The sequence below is a fragment of the Plectropomus leopardus genome, chromosome 20, assembly GCF_026936395.1.
Source record: "Plectropomus leopardus strain MGB_pleo_1.0 chromosome 20, ASM2693639v1, whole genome shotgun sequence".
In the NCBI taxonomy this organism is placed as follows: domain Eukaryota; kingdom Metazoa; phylum Chordata; class Actinopteri; order Perciformes; family Serranidae; genus Plectropomus; species Plectropomus leopardus.
Genome location: NC_142195.1, coordinates 5,197,571 through 5,211,555, shown reverse-complemented (window position 1 = coordinate 5,211,555; position 13,985 = coordinate 5,197,571). Strand labels below are relative to the sequence as shown.

At 39.0% G+C, this 13,985-nt stretch overlaps 1 protein-coding gene across 2 annotated transcripts in view; it reads left to right on the top strand.

The window, feature by feature from the left end:
• erbin (erbb2 interacting protein) overlaps positions 1–13,985 on the top strand; it is a 73,749-nt gene that overhangs the window by 22,192 nt on the left and 37,572 nt on the right. The gene's annotated exons all lie outside the window — the stretch shown is intronic.

The window sequence follows — 13,985 nt, the reverse complement described above, 5'->3', positions numbered from 1 at the left end:
TGATTTAATCAGTACAGTAGGATTATAATCTACAATAGAGGACAAATTGAATGGTGAGATTAAGCAGAAAGGGTTGTTTCCTTTTTACGGCGTTCCCAAGGTCATGGAAAAGCTTTCCAGGCTTGGAAAAGTCATTGTATCAGAAAAATGATTGAAAGTTTTTGAAAAGGCCTTGAATTTAGTTGTGTCTGATGAGATTGTTACAGTAACCTTCGGTGGATAACCTTCCAGGCAGTTTAACCAAACGGCAGATTATTTTCTGAAGTGGTCAGTGTAACGTAGCTCTTACATGCATTGATGTGTGACAGTGTACTGTATGTTGACCATTAACGTTTCTTCATTTTCCCCCCATGTTCCATCTCTCCCTTTATGCATGCCAGCTAGCTGAAATTAGGATTGAATATAGTTTGAATCTGATATGTTTGAAAACGCCACGCAAGTACGGCATGAATTCTTTTTACTTTTTATAGTGGGTCCTTGAAAAGTCATGAAAAAGTTTTGAAATTTTATCCATGAAAAAGTGTAGGAACCCTGATTTTACTATCCCATATGTCTGTTGTCGTCAGTAATCTGATAAACTGCTGCTTGATGTTCAACAATTGAGTTGCAGATAAGATTTGATGAAGGACTAGGATGGCAATACAGGCATTCAAAACACATATAAATTTCTACTTAAAAAATGTAAACTTTCATCTCTATTTGTCGCAGGAAAATAATGTTTCATTCAATAATAAATAAAGAGGTGTGCTCAGTAGCTCCGTTGGTAGAGCAGGCCCATCCTATACAATAAAGGCACAAAAAGTCCCTAAAAATATATTTAAAAAATAAATAAATAATAATAATAATAAATAAATAAACTGGTCTACTTCCAATTACTGTCAGTTGTTTTCCTGAAGAAAGCCTTAACCCTTTGAAATCTGGAGCGACATCACTTTCCTTGTGCTGCTTTCAGATATCTTTCACAAGTATTTAAACCTTTGAATCCTAAGCAAATTGTTGGAGATTCTTTTAAAAATATGGGAAAAAGGCAATGAGCAACTTGTGAATAAAGTTTCTGAAGTTAGTAGATTTAGGATTATTACAGAAAAATGTTTCTTAAAAAGCGACTGAAAAATGTCTAGGGAAAAAAGACAAAAGCTGGGGAATATATATATATATATATAATTATCATAATTACATATTAAAACAATGGAATTTGTGTCATTTTTAAGATTTTTAATTTCTTTTCCTTTATTAATGTAGTCATTCATTCATTTATTTATTTTTAAAAAATTGAGGTGACTTTCTTGTAATTTTAATCAATTTATTGCTAATTTTTAGGTGATTTCTTCTTTCATTGCTCATTGCCTTCTTCCCATGTTTTTAAAAGAAATCAAGCCAATTTGTTAAAAAAAATATTTCCCATATATTTCATTTCAAAACAATTCTTTTAAATTTCTTAACTTGAATTTTATTTCTCTAAATACCAAATTTATGAATCAGCCAGAATTACCTCTGTTGTACAGTACAGACATGCTGGCATGCTCTACATATTTCCTACATTGTGACATTTCAATACTAAATGAATTACCGGACAGACTGTTACCAGCTTGCATGAAAGGTCACAAGATAAACATGCTTATTAATCACCTAGATGCATGCTAGAGAGGACGTAACCTTTGAAGTGGACTGCATTCTCCCTTGTCTCTGTCCGTCTCTGGGGGATCCATGACATCTCCATAACCTCCGAGTTGTGAAGACCTGAACAAATGAAGTGGAAATAAGACTGCATTCATTGGCCCGAGGCCCATCCGTGTCTAAAGAAATAACGTGGGAATTATTCATTAGAGTAATTATGATTGCAATCTCAAAGGGAATCGAAAGAAGACGCCCTGGATTCAGAATATTTGCAATCCTCTGCACTGTGAGAGTCAAAGAGAGAATAAAATGTATCCCATTACAACTTAAGTTGGTTTTAATTAGATGTGATGGCTAAATGAAAGGTTTGTTGGAATATGGGCATGCTCCATTTCACTTGATGAGAATATTATCAGTCCATTGCCGAGCTGTCAGCATGGGCAACTTTTTTCATAACCTCTTTAAAGAAGAGGGAGCCCTTTATAGACCATTCAGCAGCACTTGCGCCAACAAAAGCATTCATCTAAGTACAATTTATTTCTCTGCTTCTTTCATTTTGTTACTTACTAGTAGAGCAGGGCAATATGGCCTGAAAATAAAATCTCTGATTTTTTTTCACGTCAAACTTGATTTTTGACTTAAATCGATTTTTTGCCTCTTAAAAACTACAAATGAAAAAAATGTATTCAAAACAAGTTTTGATTTTATTTTAGCAATAAAAATGAACAAAGGCAAAGTGAAAAAGGGTAGTGGGCATCAAGTAGCGAAATGCAGTGTGACTGCAACACTAACAGCTTTGCATCTGGTCGTTTTCCTGTCATACGCGACACATTGAGAAAATGCTTCCACTAATGTCGGCTGCTTTTTATCGGCTGTTTGTGGACTGATGCGATTTTGTGCATCTTGGAGCTGTACACAAGAGAGTGGTGGAGGAAGTTAATAGTAATATAGAAGTGATATTTTTTTTATTTGTCGCATTTTCAGCATTTTACCTTCTTTTTTGATCTTTATCAGTCTTTCTAATGAACCAGTAAGTCATAATGAATCAAAACAGAATATTATGAAAAGCCTAAAAGCTACCAAAGGGCACCACTTCTTTTCCCCAAACCTCTTCTGTTTTCAACTAGGGCATTGTTTGTATGTTTGTGAGAAAAACACAAAGCCGCTCTTGCTTCAACACAAACGTTAGCATTCTAAAAAAACTGCCAAGTGGACTTAGTCAGGTCGGGGGGGCACTGGCTGTGCGTCATTGCATGTGAGAGGACTGCATCTTCAAACACAGTGTGTTTATAGTCAATAGATGGTATTGTGGGGAATGGTGAATCAGATAGTGGCTTGACTGTGGGCACTTGTTTCTTCTGTTAATGTGGAGTATATTTGAATTCTTTGACTTCTTTCAAGCATCTCCTCAATAAAGCAGTGTTATGTACATGTGTTGTTTTATTGGGGTAAATTTTATGATGTGACGCAAAAATTTTTTAAAAAAAACCCAAAAGATAAAGAAGCGGCATGCTCCAGTTATTTCTAGAGCTTCAGCTCGAGGCACAGTGGCCTTTTGCTGCAACAATAATTCAGCTTTGTCTAGCATTTTAAAAGAGATGAATTGCAAGGCCAGTCTTAAACATATTCTTATACGAAGGAATGTGTGTAGGATACATGTAAATGTTCAAATACAGACAGCACTTGTTGTTATGATGAGTTCAGTTTATCAGAGCGAGTCTGCTCGGAGAAGAAAATCGGGAGGATGCTGTAAAGGCCACTTTGTCTTTGTCACAGATCGGATTACTTACCCTCATTTCACCACGAATTCAAAGAAAACAATCATGGTTTTGTTTTCTAGAGTCACGCAAGACCACTGAGACCTAAGAACGCCGGTGAGAACCAAAACCAGAGGGAGAGTGAAACTGGAACTTCAGGTTCCACTGAGCTCCATACCCCCGCTAGAGATACCAACAACAGGGTTGTCTTTCTACCTGTTTCAGCTGTAATCCCAGCCATCGTTTCCCGTTGCTTCGTCTCTGTATTCATGGGTTGCTTCCTCTGTTTAGATATCAAGCCGTACTTTAGGATCAACAGCAGTGGTGAGACAAGAAAGAAGGCATGGATGTGTGTCTTAGCTGTGTTGGAGACTTGGAGATTTGAGAGTCTGGAGACATGGCTCTGTGTGTCTCAGTCAGTCGTTGAACTATTGTCCTTTTAACTCAATATCCCACTGCATTATTGAGAAGCAGCAGGTCTCCTGTTGTGCCAGTTCCAGTAGAATGTGATGCTGTTAATGAGGCGCCCAGAGGAAAGACCTCATCAGGGACTGTGTTGTATACTGCTCTTCAGTTCATTATAGAGATGCTCCCATCCCTCTACCACCACTACACAATTATAATTTCAGTCAGCTATACTTAAAGACATTTCGTTATAAATAAAAATTACTTAAGTAGCAACATTTCAGTGTTTGAATGTGCATGAGTAGTTAACTAGAAGATTAAATGTTGCTACCCTCTGATCATCATCTTCCCTCTCTCTCCTTTTTTAAAAACAAACATGGCCACTCACAGAATCAATTCATGGAACCATGTGCATGTAGCCGGTACATGTCCACAGCGGTTTGTGGACATTCAACACAGAGACTATGTCCTCACATACATTCACGCCAACTGGTTGTCTTTTTGGTTGGCTTAAGGAGATAGGTGCTTTTGGTCACATGAGAGATCCCAACAAGCCTTGACATTATGTATGGGTGTGTCAATTTGCATGTACATCAGTACACAAGAGAGTTAGCCTATGAGTTTGTGTTGTTGTGTTTTTTTAAGATTATTTTTGGGCTTTTATTGCCTTTAATGGACAGGACAGTTTAAGCTTGAAAGGGGGAGAGACAGAAGGGGCAACATGCAGCAAAGGGTTGAGGCCAGAATCGAACCTGTGGCCGCTGCGGCGAGGACTCAACTTTTGTATATGGGGTGCCACTCTATCCACTGAGCCACCAGGCCCCCCATGATTATGTGTTTTTTAATGGAGATGAATCAGGATGTTAAATACTCACTAAATAAATGTTACTTGGTAACTTCTATTCGGTAAGTTGTTGCCATGTTTTGTAGGATAATGAGCAGTGTGTCCATAACGCAAAGTGCCACACAATTTAGGGGTACTTAGATTTAGTCATTGAAAAATATGATGAACAAATTAAAATAACTCTTATAATATATGCAATATTTTTTCCACACAGTAATTTATCTTGTAGATTAAAATTTGCCTACTTTTGACTGTTTTTGAGTATTTTCTTACTACTAGACTACTCAACTAGTCTAAGTTTATACTTGAAACTACAGGAAAAGTATTTGTTTGGAATATCCCTACTTAAGGAATAATGTAGTTGCATTTGAGGAAAAGGAGTTTGCGGGTGTTTTTAGTTATTTTTAAAGAAACTGTTTGCAACATTCAGACCATACCTATGATTCAGAGTATGGGGCAGAATTGTCGGCACATGGTTCTCAACATGGAGATGGCTGAGCCAGCTGCCAGCAACCATGCTAACTCAATAAACAGTTAACATTGTTACCTCTGGGGAAACCACTTCTGCAAAAATGTGATTTTTATATCATCAGTAAGCACCATATAAGTGCCATATGAGTGCCATATTAGCACAGTGCAGAGCAGCGGGGATTACACACACACTCCCAGGGACTAACAGGCACAAGAGGCTGGCATGGCTGCCGCAACAAAAAACAGAGAGGCTCAGCTTACAACACACACACACACAGAAGGTTGCATGATTTCATTCTTTGCTTTCATTCTTACTTTATATATTTACAAAGCAAATGGCAAATTGTTGCTATATCAGTGCTCTGAATGTCACATACAGCTCTCTTTGTGTTACACAACCTGTCCACAGGAACTGTTATCTCTCAGCTGGACTGGGCTGCAACCATTAGTCAACATGTACCCTATACTTCCTGTGTAAAATAAGCCGTGTGCTAATTCATCCGGCACTGTACTGGTACAGGGTTTTGTTTGCAAACCTGACATTACATTCCAATGCAGCGTGGTATCTTATTCTGGTGTACACTCAATGTGAAATGTACTCCAGTTGTTGTAAAATACGCCTCCTTAAGGTTGTGTAACTTGACATATGCTTCTGTATTAAACAAGAAAAGGATTATTGTGGGAATCCTACTCCGATGCACAAAGTCATTAAACTTCTCTTTCTGCACTGGTATTTGATGTGTCAGTGAATAATAAAGAGGATGTCTGTGGCAAAGGGCATGATCCCAGTTGAGAAGAGTTAAAGCTGCATTATAGGAAGGGTGAGAGAACAAGCCTATAGCCCACTGGCACTCCGCCCAGCATTGAGGAAGTGACTTTTTCTTTCCTCTTCCTCCACAGACGGAGGCAATTCAAGTGTATCCCACAGGCTCTGCAGGCTGTGTTGTGTTTTTTTAATTCTTACATTGTTTTTGTTGCCATAATCTCCAATATAAAATTTCAGCTGTGGCCCAGCAATCCTGTAACAGTCCACTCTGCAATCTGGATCAAAAGCTCCTTTCATAAGGCAAGAGCTCGCCCGTACTAATCACATTCTGCCATATCAACCAGATGAGTACTATTTGCTATAAATAACACAAGCTGCTTGCTACTGTCAAATGGGGCACTTTCGTTTCCGCTTAACCCATTACACACGCAAGCATGCATGCGCACACACAGACCTCAACACAGACACAACACTAACAATACCTACAGGGGGTCATTATAAATGCTGGGGTTAAATCTGCCCTTTAGCTCGTTTTTACCTCTTGTCTATTTTCATGTCTTTGCAAAGTCTCACTGGCTGGTTAGGAGCTTTGAACAACCCTTTGAGGTATGCTAGACATACATTTGAGTTTTTGAAGTGTTAGAATCTAATTTTTCCCCAACACATTCTAGTGGATAAAAGTAGAAGTAGGCCAGTGAATGCTAATTGGTCACAGTGGAAGGACACAGTGACCTTTGGGAAATACACACAAGCCTTTTTTACACAGAGATTGCGCTGTAGGCGAGGTTGGAAATTTGCACCGACCACCAGCCAAATGCAAGTGGCTGCTAGATTTGCTTTGCTCACCAGCCAAAAAAAATAATGACTATCTACTGAGCGGGTGGTAGATTTTGGAATGCACCAGCGACAGTGGCAGGTAGAAAACAAGTTCATTTTCATCCCAGCCCATAGGGCTGCTACAAAGTCCCTTCTTGCCCCCTGTACATTTTTACAGAAAACCAAATGACAGCGGCATCATTCAGCTTCAGTGTGTGATTACAGACTGCATACTGGCATTGCAGAAGCAAAAGAGGTATGTCATGTAACACAACAGAGTCTGCCTCTCATGTGACGTATAACATATTCATCAACAGCACATCCTAAACAATAACAATGGCCTAACATGTCAATAACATTTACATTTATCGTCTTGGTTATATGCTGACTGATCTCGGCCTCTGTTCAGCAGATAACAACTCCCAAATCTCATTTGCTCTTCTTCTTTGAGTTGGCTGCTAACTGCTAACGGCTACTTTATAAATCTCTTGCAGGGGGTTGCCCACATAACACAACATCAAAACGTCACACCCATGCTCCTCGTGATCCCGTCCTGCCAGCTGTCTTGTTTATACAGATACAGTTTTGGTGCTGGTACCACTTCATGTGGCGGCTTATAGGTGAAACAACTCTGTGATTGTATGTAGAGCTGCTTTTCCACTCAAACCCCCCCCAAAAAAACAAAAAATGCTAACATCTTGACCCTGCAATTGTAACAGGTATTTGTCGCCTCCGTTGTTTGATGGAAACACAACACCCGGATGAGCGTGCTAATTTTAGCCAATTAACTGGCGAGATGCAATGATGCACTGTCACTAATTACCATCCATCTCCACCTAAGTAGCTCTAAAACATTGATCCAAATTATTCTGCACCAAGTTTGAGCGAGAGACTGAATAAGTAAGAGATATATAAAAAGAAAAAAACACTGTTAAGTCACAGGCCTCTGTCCATGCTCCTGTATACTGTTTACCTGTTTTACGGCCTGTACGTGACACTGATGGTGACACACCATTAAAACAGCCACGCACACACAGAAAGCTACACTTGACTGCTGCAGAGCCATGTACACAGCTCTGCTCTACTGGCAATGAAAAAGGAGTCTATAGCCTATTTTTAGTGGGTTTACCTGTGTTTGAAAGACCTGCATACACATGCTAATTTTGGTGGAAAAGCAGTGTAAAAGTGGCAACAGACTTCTCAGTCTCCATCTGTCACTTTTAAATTTAATTTTCAAAACCAATTCTCTCACTTTGACCTCAGGCCACTTTTTGCAGAACCCTCTGTATTTTATCAGTCGATACTTTTCTGCATGAACATTTGAGCAAACTCAGCTGTGTGTTTTGTGTGTGACTTTGGGGGTCGAAGCACCAATCCTACCCTTGACCGCAGTCTCTATAGCAACAGCACCGACCCAGGAGGCACTTAAGTTACAGGGAGAGGGGTTGTGACAGGGAAGTGGTTTCCTGGCTCTGACTGGGAGAATAAAGTGGGAATCTGTGACTGGCCTGCCCTCTGGACTATTTCATTCACTGCTGCACAGAGGAAGCCACAGGGATCATTGCCAGGCTGACGAGTCACATGTCCACCATTCACACATGCCCACACATTTTTACATTTCTGAAAAATACAGCCAGTGTGTTTTGAGCTATTAACAATTTTACAGCTATCAGGCCAAGCTGTTACTAGCACACTGATTTTAAGTAAACGTGGCGCTTAAATAAGTAGGCTAAGAAAGAGAATCTCAGCCAAGAGCTTAAGATGTCTGGAAATCTCCATTGCATGTCTTGAACTTTTTTAGATCAAAAGTCAAACGCTCTTGATGGACTAAAGCTGGGTGAATGTAGACAGTCATCATTCCAATAACATGTAGGTCAGTGGATAAGCCTATCTATGTTGAAGGCAGTGCGGGTCTCATTAGTGTGCTGCCTTCCAGATTACTCTCGGGGGCTTCAGACAGCCAGCCGAATAGGGCCACAGTTATCCAGCCCATTTTGCTTTCTCTTTATTCTACAGGAAGGTAAAGTAAAAACAGCAGTTTCATAACACAAAGAAAAAGGGTACAGAAACCATAACCAATACTGTCTTTAAATAGGAAGGAGATAGATGTTTAACACTGCTGCTCCAGCAGTTTATGGAAGAACTGCTTCATTTGTGCAGCAGTAAATAAACTGGCATCAGTAGTATGTTGTGCATTATGCAAATGTAATGGGCATTTTGCATAGTTTGGAAAATAATGTTTTTACATTCTGTTGATTTGTATGTCGGACATGACAAATCTCTGACCTAATTGGAGCAGCTGAATTTCCTCCTGTAACGACTGTTTATTTTGGAGGCATGTAGCTTCAAATTGGCAAAGTACCTGACTTACAAGGTTATCACTCATAGTCTCCTGTTGTTTACCAATTATCCTACTTGGCATGTTGATAACATTGTGCAACATAGTTCAGTTTTTTGTTTTTTGTTTTTTTTATGAATAAGGCTGTGGATTTACTGTCTTTTTATTATTATTATCTCTTTAATTGTCAGCTGTCACAAGGTAATTTTATTCAGTGCAAATTGACACAAGGTCTGAAATTTATTTCTTCACATATCCCTCCTTTTACACACACTACTACACATATGCATACTGGAAGTCATATTATAGTGCTGCCATAATACGACGTCCCTGGACCAGTTTGGGGGTTTGATGCCCACCTCAAGGGCACCTCTGCAGTGCACAGGAGGCGGCACCAGCACCTTTCCAGCTGCCAATCCACACTATTTTTGGTCTGTATGTGACTTGAACTATTGATCACTTTTGGTCTCCAAGCATTGTCCCAACAGACTGAGATACTTACGCCTATTATTGTCAACAAAGCCCCTAAAACCACTAAAACCAAAAAGTGTTGTAGCTTATTTTTCGACACTTTCTGATTTACTTGAAGAAATTCAAGTATTCAATAATCTCAAATAACTTACTAAAACAGCTGGACACTGTACCTGGAGAAATAGTTTGTTTGTTGGGGGATTATTTACAGTGTTGAAGTAATAGACATTTGATGCTCTATGAGTTTTTTGGACAGTATGATGGTATACATGGCATCGACTCAGACTTATTACAGTGCCCATGTTCATGGTAATGAAAAATATGTCACCCAAAAAAACAGTGGAGCTCTATGACACAGAGGAATAAGCTAGGCTATATCAGATTTTGTATACTCTGACAGTACATCTTAGTAGGATGAATTCATTTTTGGTTTGGGTCTTTGCATAAGATTTAAATGTTTATAAAAACATGAATAATAGACAATGAGCAACTTACCAAAACATGGCCTAAAAATTAATCAAAAAAAAAAATTAAATATAAAATTATAGTCAATATATATGTAGTTTTGTTGAAATTTTCCCCCAGTTTTATGATATTTTTCTAACCCCCACTTTTCCAAAAAAGTTTAAGGTCATTTCATTCTCACCTTTTTCTAATTTCTCAAAACTTTTGGGGCATTTCTTGCCAAATTGGTCTTTTCACCCCCGTTTTAGTTTGAAATCTAACCAGTCTGCTCAGATATCGTAGGGTTAAGTAGCCTGATAGAGGCGCCAATGTGGCTGTAGACTCAAAGTGTTGTTCTGTAATACAGCCAACATTCAGATTTTCTGGTCATTTAACATTACTAGATGAAGTCATTTAGAACCCATCCTTAAAAGTGTGAGAATGAATTCTTTTACTCGTTTAAACACGTTCACCACGTTCAGTGTCCTCTACCTTTATGTTCTCTTGCTGCTTTCTGCTAATCGTTCAAACCAAATACATATACTCTCCCTGCAACTTTTCTCATGACATTTTATCTGCTGTTATTCCTGCATTACTCGCAATAACCCCCACCTGCCCCCTTTCTTCGTTGACCCATATCACACTCCCTCTCCTCCCACTCTGAATAGCATGCGTCATCCATATGCTTAGTGCTCGTTACTCGGGGTGAATGGAGCCAAGCCCTCTGTCATCCCCTCTAGTGATAGACCAGATTACTCAAGAGTATTTATACATGAGCTGCCTGCTGCTATAACAGAACAATGTGTGGGAGGCTGACAGACTCTTGGTTGTGCATACCTCATGGTTGTATGGGCGTGTGCACACATGCACTTGTTTTTAATGAGTTGGAGATAGAGGGATGGCTGACCGGCTGTCCTATGAGTCAACACTGGACAGATTGCTTCATTTTTATGAAACTGAGCATTGAGTGTCCATCTCTTTTGAGCTTGATATGATTTTTTTTAGTATCATGACTAATGTCATTATAGGCTATTAGTCATATTTGAATAGCTCCAAAAATAGTCCAGAAAAAGCATTTCTGCACACATATGCAAATATGTGTACATCTGGTAACAATAACAATGGGTTGTACTCAGATAACCAAATTACAGAGCAAAAAAGGACCTGCATAGTTCCTCTTAGCAATTTCTAACACAAACATGTTGTCACACCCACACATAGTCTGCACCAACAGCGTAGGTCAAGGCTATCACAATTTTACAGCTCAGTTAGACAGTCAGGATACACAGTGAGTGAAGGACTCAGAGATTATGTGCGGTGGCGGCGCTCAGATTAAGATGAGGGGGAGGAAAAGTCACATTCTCCACATGCTCCGAGGAACAAAGCCTCTGTTGACCAGAACACATTCCATAGTGTATACTGTACGTGGGGAAAACGCCTGTGGTGACATCAAGCTATAAAAATTATACATACATCCCTATAGTAATTTATAGGACGGGTTTACAACATTCCCTTCCTCTCCACCCTCTTAAGCTCCCAACCAGATTGGAAGCTGAAAAGATTTTCTGCCTTTTATACATCTTTATTTTGCAGTAGAGAGAGTTTAGGATGAAACTAGTCAAGGACAAGGATTTCCAAAGTGATGACTGATTCATGGCCTACTTCTTTTTTTGCTTTTTTATCCTCAGCTTCAACCCAAATGAGAGTACAGCATACCCACGATAATAAACAGCTCCTTGTTTTGCCTACCTATGGAAATTTCAGAAGTTTTCCCACAAGAAAAACAGAAATGGGAAAGTAAAAGAGTGCAACATGTCAGCCTTCTATGGAGGGTTATTGTTTTTTTACTGAAACCTTTAAAAAAGGAAGTACAGTTCATATGTCTGTCATTTTCTATTTTTTTTTAATCGTGTTGAGCACTCCTTTACCGAATGGCAACTCGTTTTCAGTGATCAGATGCAATTTATATGCAAATTTCAGAACACATCAGCAGCACAATTCTTTGGAGGAAATAATAGGATTGAGTGTGCCTGATGCAACCCACGGCTGGGTTGAAAGGTACTTCCACAGAAGTGCCTCTGCACTGAAGAGCCATTATACGCCATCTACAGATACTGTTGGATGATACTGCCACTGAGACCTGCTTCTGAACTGGATATTTATTTTTAAGTATTTTCCCCTAAAAATTAGACAGTTTAACCTTTTTATTGGACAGTGTTGCTATGTTAAAGCTACAGTTTTTAACTTTTACAAATATAACTGTCATATTTGCTTAAACTGTCACTGCCTTCGCACAGTAGTACATGAGACAGATAGAGCATTTGCATGAGTCCCCCTGAGCTGAAGGAAAACAACCAATCAGAGTGGAGGAGTCTCTAACACATCTTTCAATCATACCATTACTGCTGGTCACCTTCAGTCAAACTGTCCAACTAGGCGGCACTGATCAAATATGAATCAAAATTCTGTCTGCATTTCCTGTTTCTCACCTCAAGTGTTTTCAACAACATATTTTAGTGTACTGTTTAGCTGTAAAATGAGAAAGTTGGCTGTAGGTGGTGCGTCATTTGGCTCTTTATGACAGTTCATCTAAAACACAGGGGCTGTGTCAAAAACTGTCTCATATTATAGCTAAACAGTACACTAAAATATGTTTGTAAAAACATTTGAGGCAAGAAATAGGCAATGCAGTAACAGAATCTTGATTCATATTTGATCAACACTGCCAAGTTTGACAATTAGGTTTAAGAGCAGTGATTGACATGATCGACAGCTGCTTTAGAGACTTGTCTGTCTCACATACTACTATGTGGATATAGAGACAATTTTAGCAAATATGACAAAAAAAGTTGTTTTTATCAAGGTTACCAACCGCAGTGTTAAAGGGACACTCCAGTATTTGTCAACCTGGGTGTTATTCACATATGTTTTGTTCAGTAGGACAGTTTACTAACCTCCTCCAATCAGCAAGAACAAAGTTGACAAAGAGCCCCAAGCTGGTTTATCAGAAATCAACATGAATCAACAAAAGTAAACACAGAATGTATTCCCCAGAAGGTCACTGCTCTTATAGAAAATGTTATTACTAAGAGTCATAATGGACACAGATATGAAGATAAGACACAGGGTTACAAATACCTGACGGTTTTGGGGTATTCAGTCAGAACAAAGTTAGATCTGTTTGATCAAATCCTTTTTTCATCTGTTTCTGATTGTTTCACTGGGTGTCATATGCCATGTGTCAGTTTGACTCTCCATCCTGAAAATTTCTTCTTAATTTCTAATCGGGGACGGCTGAGTTATCAACACAACAGAGAAAACATCAAGTTAAATGTAAAAAAAAAAAAAAAACAACAACATGGTGAAAGGCCAGTCATTTTATTGATGGGAGTTTTTCCTTGTGGCTTTTTTAATGTCTTTGTTGTCTGTGATTGCCCGCTGTTGCAGTCGTTATCAGTGAAATTACGTCCGTATGTTGTTTTGATTGACTAGAGTTGATCTCATCACTTCTTGAGTCATTGTTCTCCATTTGTCGCTGGGACACAGACTGCTGCCAATGATCTGTACAACATAAAACAACGTACCAGTTCTGTTTTGACAATTAAAGCCTCTGGGAACCCAAATCGCTAAAAACATTCTTAATATGTAATTAAGCCTCCTACATGCATAATATAGAGCATCAAAAATGATCAGACATTAGCCTCAATCCAAATTTGAAATACTGTGATTTTAGTTTTTCACAGTTTCCTCAAGCTGGGTTGATTTGGGCGTGGTTATTCTCGATCCATATCACATAATATGGACAAAGATCAAAAATTCAAATTTAGGTGTCAGTTGATACTAATTTTACATGCCAAACTAAAATCCCTCAATGCTCCTTGCAGTAGGGTGCGTTTGGAAACACTCACTCTGAGTGCGCACTCTGGCACAAACTGGATCATTCGTAAATTCGGAGCACTGTTTGAATGTACCATTCGGTTATCTAGAGCACTGCACTCTGGGAGTGTCACAGCACACTATTGGCACTGTCTTGGGAGAAGGCGCACCAGAGCCCCA